Source organism: Corvus brachyrhynchos, unplaced genomic scaffold (genome assembly GCF_000691975.1).
Source record: "Corvus brachyrhynchos isolate BGI_N302 unplaced genomic scaffold, ASM69197v1 scaffold281, whole genome shotgun sequence".
Classification (NCBI taxonomy): domain Eukaryota; kingdom Metazoa; phylum Chordata; class Aves; order Passeriformes; family Corvidae; genus Corvus; species Corvus brachyrhynchos.
In genome coordinates this window covers 2,047,731-2,053,381 of record NW_008236509.1, presented here as the reverse complement: position 1 = coordinate 2,053,381, position 5,651 = coordinate 2,047,731, and the positions used below count along the sequence as shown (strand labels likewise).

Genomic DNA, 5,651 nt, shown 5'->3' with positions numbered 1-5,651 from the left:
GATAAGGGACCATATCCTCCTCGCTGAAAGTTACTTCCTTAGCATTCTCTTACAAATTCATCACAAAACCACCAAACATTTTTATTCCTTCTTTTGGTTAGGAAACGTTAACACGTAGCTATAAGCAGATGAGTGGAAATACATTAGCAGAGCTTTCCTGCAGTCCACACTATGACTGAGCTCAGATATTTACTCATATGAACTATACCACTCAGTGAGATTGTCAATAAGAGTTAATTATATAAAGGTTCCACTAGACAGTATGATAACAATTTTCGATTTTTTTTTTCGGATGATTCTGCTTTTTGAGCTAGGAAAAAATACTTTAGAGGTAATAACATTTACTTTATTCAGTGGCTTTAAGAAATGATGAGCATGCTTCAGGTTTTATACAGAGTCCTGAATACTGGCTAGACTCTTACAATTATGATTTTTTTTCTGGGCAAGCTACTTTCAGTGACAGGTAGCACATCATCATTCCACTTTGCAGAAAATGGACTCTCTTTTTTATGCATTCACAAACACTCAAATGATATAAACTTGGGGTTTTTTACTTATTGGCTGCTGATGCATAAAATGCAGGACCAGCTCCTATTGTGTTATTGTCTGGCTCCCATTAGCATGTTAATATAAATAACAAATTTCAGGGGTATATCGGGGGTGAGCTAAGACACCCCATTTTCAGGAGGTTCTGTTCTGATATCAAGCTTTCATTACCCTTAAGAATTTGGATACTCCAGCATGCGAGGGGAGAATAGTAGGAAGAGTGCCTCATACTCAGCATGATGACGCCATCAACTTTCACTGGACTATTTTCAACATTCAGGTCCAGGGTTAAAATCTGATTTATTGATGTAGCATGTTACCTATGGCTCACCTTGGAAGCAGGAAGGTCCTTCAAGAGTTTTTGTATGTTTATTTGCAAGATCAGAGAGCTGGTGTTCAAGGGTCGAAAGCCAGACAAAACTGTAGCATCCAAAGGGGAGACAAAAACCACCAACTGCAGAGACAGGACTTTAAATCCATGTGAGCAGTCGATAACAAAAACCACAAACCACAGACTTGGGAATTCAACAATTCTCAAACTCAATTCACTCTCAAGGCTGAATTATTCAGTACACTTCTTTTTTTTTTTTTCTCCTGGTAGAGTTTGCAAAAGCTGTCAAGGAAGAGATTGTCAAATTAGAAGGCAAATCAGAAGAGATGTGTTTTCCTCCCTCTTTTTCAAGTTTTAAGGAAGCTTTCTCAAGATAGATTAAAATTGCATGTGACAAGCGGCAGCACGCAGAGTACTCTCTATTAACAATGTGAATGGTATAAAGATAAAGAAAAAGATGGTAATCTGCTATAAAGAGGTCATGAAAGTGGTCCATCATATCAAAGAGCTTGTATTCATGTTAAGCTGTTTGCAGTCTTCTGGGCAGTATGTCCTACTTTGAGCCTGCAACTTTTCCTTAGGCAGTAAAGTTTTCTCCAACGGCAACACGGGGAAAACAACAACTGAAAAAGAAAAAAAGAAACCAAAAATCCCATTGATGAGCTGCAGTCTTGTTTTTCCTCATAACCTTCATTCAGACAATTCATTCATTATCCACACCCCTTCAACTCACTCTGGAAAACGCAGCTGAGTCCCAGTTGTATCAGGACATTCGCTGTCAGATGCATACTCCTAATCCTCTAGTACAGCACAGCTTCTAGTGACATTTGATGGCATCTCAGAGATTTGACACACTTCTCCTCTGCTCAGTGCAAGAGAGACACTTGGCTCTTCCTTCAGGACCTGCTGTGAGAAAGCTACCTACCATCATTCAGAAAACCCCAAAATGACATTTTACTCATTCTGACATGGGAACAGCTTACAGGCCTCCTGCAGAGGAAAGGACAAAGATCAGTACTATCTAGCATTTAACACTGGTTTTATGCATTATGTTTTTAAAATCTGAGCAGATGTCAATAAATGACATGCGATTTCAAACAAAAAGCCCTAAGATTTTATAAAAACCATAATGAAATTACACTACTATTCCTTCTTTCCTCAAAGTACGTAATTCTGATCTCAACATCTTCAAATGACTCCACATTATTACCTGTACTCAAGAACAGCTATTTTTTCATGTTAACATCATCAAAGTGATGATACCACCCTCCCTTTAGTTAGCACTAATCTGTTTCCATATGATGTCTAGAAGTCAATGACGAGAGAAAGCCCAAAGCCACATACCTATTTTCTAACTACCCTCCCCTTAAAAGCATTCCTAAAATCTGTGGAGAGTATCTAACTCATCTCAAGAATGACACTGCTCAGAAAAGCATCATCTCAAATAAAACCTCAGCTGTAGTTACTCAGATTTCCATTTCTTGTATGTTTACCTAAGCATTTTCTACTTTTCAGCAGCAGAAAAAGATATATCCATCAGGAACAGAAGGGTAACAGTATGTATGAAGGAGAGTGAGGCAGAAAGTCTGGCACAGCCAGTAACAAAAAAATTTTTGATAGATGTATCAATCTTTGAGCCTACAATGGCATTTCCCTTCTCCAGCCTGGACTGCAGGTGACTGCCTTTGGCAAAATGGCCTCCTTTAACCACAGCAATGTTCTCCTTGTTCTCTGACTTTTGGTGCTACTCTTTAATTACAGATCCTCACACTTTGATTTTTTGGGCTAAAAAAAATCTTGTTAGTTCTGTTGCTTTAATAACTTAGTTGCTCTATGTGTTTTCTTGATTTCCTGAAATACCCCTGGCCTCCCTACTTCCCTTTTGTTAAAGAAAAAGGTACTCCCATGATGAGCTGTGCCCAAATGGGCAAATGCAAGTCAAGCAATTATAAATACTCAACACAGATACTTGATAAGCTCTGGTTGCAGCACAGCCATCATAAAAATTCTGGTGCAAGCTGCCTTACTTTCTTCCAGAAATGCATTTGTTTCATGAATGTCTCTGCTTTGAAGGTGACTTCATTGCCAGCAATCCTTGTGTTGCTGCCAGAACACTGGGAAAAAGCTTTATTTCAAGAAAAGAAAGACGAACGTGTCAATTGATGATGACAGAACTGTTGTAGGTCAAACAGTTAAACTTATTCCGACTCTGTGTGCAGCAGGCTTGGGGATTTTTTTTTCCTAACTTCTGAGTGCACTGTATTATGCGAGGGCAGCCTGAGCTAAACAGAAAAAAACCCAGACTTATTGTGATCAGTACAAATTGTAAGTCTCAGGATAAGGTTAATAAGATCATCCCACTGCATCACGCAATGACCTTCTAGGACCAAAGTTAATTAGTGCAGCATTCATTAGGGATCTCAAACATAACATAGTCCCCTCAACTGGGAAAATCTGCAGTCGACACAGGAGTAAGCTCAACACAACTAGGAGTGCCTGCAAGAAGAGAAACATGCAATCAGTGATAACAAAATGGCAGATATAACCTGGTTTTCACAAACAGGCTCAGGAAGGAAATGTTGCACTTGCTTTGAGACACAGCACATTATATTTACTGCTGTTATCTCCAGAGACATCGGCATTTGCTTACACAGTGCACTTAGAGCTTTGGAGAATAGATGCCTTTGTTTACTAGCAGTGATGTCCAAATAGTTTCATGGGCTCTCCAAGCACCAGACTGAAAAATTTCCATCTCCAAGCACCTGTATTAGAAACATCTCAGCACGTTCAAATTGCTGCTATTTAAAAAAACAAAGCAAGATATTTCAGTTATAGGAGAAGGAAAAAGAAACTACCACTTCATCACCAGGCTGCCCAGAGATCACTCTGCAGCAAGCTTCAATCCCAAGGTAGCAATGAGCTTGTGGTCCCGCAGGATAAAAAACACACTCTGGTAAATGCATTAATATCACTTTGTAGTTGATATATTTGTCTGTCCTGGACAGAGGGCAAGCTATAGAACAGCACAGCCATCTTGGTCAGGGCCAAACTACCAAAATATAGCCAAATAATATATAAAATAATATAAAAACTAAAGGCAAATTGTACAGTAATTCAAAATCTGGTCACACATGATCACTGGACTTTGACTGTACTTTACAGGTATCTGTCAGTAGTCCTTGATAGCTCCTCTGTCCTCCCTCCTCTTTTGACATATCACCAGCATTAGCCTGAACCTGATTTTGTGTTACAGATTAGAAAGTTTCTGTCTCTAGAGAATTTACATACATATGAATAACCTGATAGCCCTCATGAACCTTCTTTTCCCTAAAAGACATTCTGGTATATGTAGTTCTACCAAGTTCTATAAAATTTGCCCCTTCTTCACTGCAGCAGGTAAAGCGGCAGGACTGCTGAAGCCTGATCCTTCATTTCAGAGAAAGCGCTCTGACTGACAGTACCTCTTAAGAATTGTCTTTCTCCCTGCATGCTTGGCGAAACAAACAAATCACATTGGTTTTTCCAGTGCCAAGATGAATATTTGTGTGGCATTTATTGAGACTAGTAGAGAATTTCACATGATTAGATGTGAAAACATATACCGATGTCATCAAAATCTCTGTCCCTCAAAAATATGATCACAATGCTAACAACTGTAACAGCTACATACTATTTTGCTATCTATTATTAATTCTTAACAACAACAAGGCAGCATGAGTGAGTCACCTGACCACTGGTGGAATTATGCCTGGCTTATACAATCACGTTTTACAGATACTGTTTTTCTATTGAAAAGGGAGGGTAAAGGGGGGAACACCTTTCAGACATAAGCAATGTTGCCAAAGCACTAGGAGGCAAGTTATACTAGTAAACAACTTTTCTCATTAATATCCTCTCCTTTCCCAGAATGCATCTTATTTCGATGATATACTTTTTTCTTTAAGAAGAAGAAAAGCTTCTACTAGAAGATGATGCTATTTCTAGAACCGTTATCAGCAGTCTTTAAACAGTAGGCTGAACATCCACACCAGTCTGAACTTTCTGAGCTCATCGTGGCCTTTGATATTTGCTTCAACTATTATAAAAGGGAGAGAGAGAAAAAGAAAATGAAGTTAAATGGAGCAGCCAGTTCTCAGCTTTTCCCCTCATGACACCCACCAGCCTCCCAGCCTACAAACCCAGAAAGCGAAGCAGCACCTTACGAATCTCCTACTTGTCAGGATAAACATGCCTAATGGCAGACATCTCCTCAGCCCCCACCTCCTGCCGTCCCCTCCAGCTATGGCTGGGTCTCGGGTGCCTGAGGTTTCTCAGCCGTGCTTTAACTCTTTTTACCCCGTCAACCACCCGGGCCAAAATATGAATCTGCTGAATGAAGATCTCCGTTCCGCCCGGGGTACATCTCTAACACGCTCTCCTCCCCGGGTCCCGCCTGCGAGGGCGCGCGTTCCGGATAGCGAGGCATGCCGTCCCCTCCAGCTATGGCTGGGTCTCGGGTGCCTGAGGTTTCTCAGCCGTGCTTTAACTCTTTTTACCCCGTCAACCACCCGGGCCAAAATATGAATCTGCTGAATGAAGATCTCCGTTCCGCCCGGGGTACATCTCTAACACGCTCTCCTCCCCGGGTCCCGCCTGCGAGGGCGCGCGTTCCGGATAGCGAGGCATTCGCGGTCAATTAGCCGAAGAACGGGATCGTCTCCGAGCAGGAGGGGGCACTGAGGCACAATGGCACCGGGCACGGGACAAGCGGACCGCGGGCCGGCGCCGGAGGGCC

General features: G+C 41.4%; 1 long non-coding RNA gene across 1 annotated transcript; it reads right to left on the bottom strand.

Moving 5' to 3' along the window:
• Window positions 1–827: 827 nt before the first annotated feature.
• LOC108444714 lies at window positions 828–5,333 on the bottom strand. Its single transcript, XR_001859357.1, has 2 exons — window positions 1,611–5,333; window positions 828–1,500 (listed from the first exon to the last, which is right to left on the bottom strand). It is a non-coding gene; the product is annotated as an uncharacterized LOC108444714 (long non-coding RNA).
• Between the last annotated feature and the right edge of the window lie 318 nt (window positions 5,334–5,651).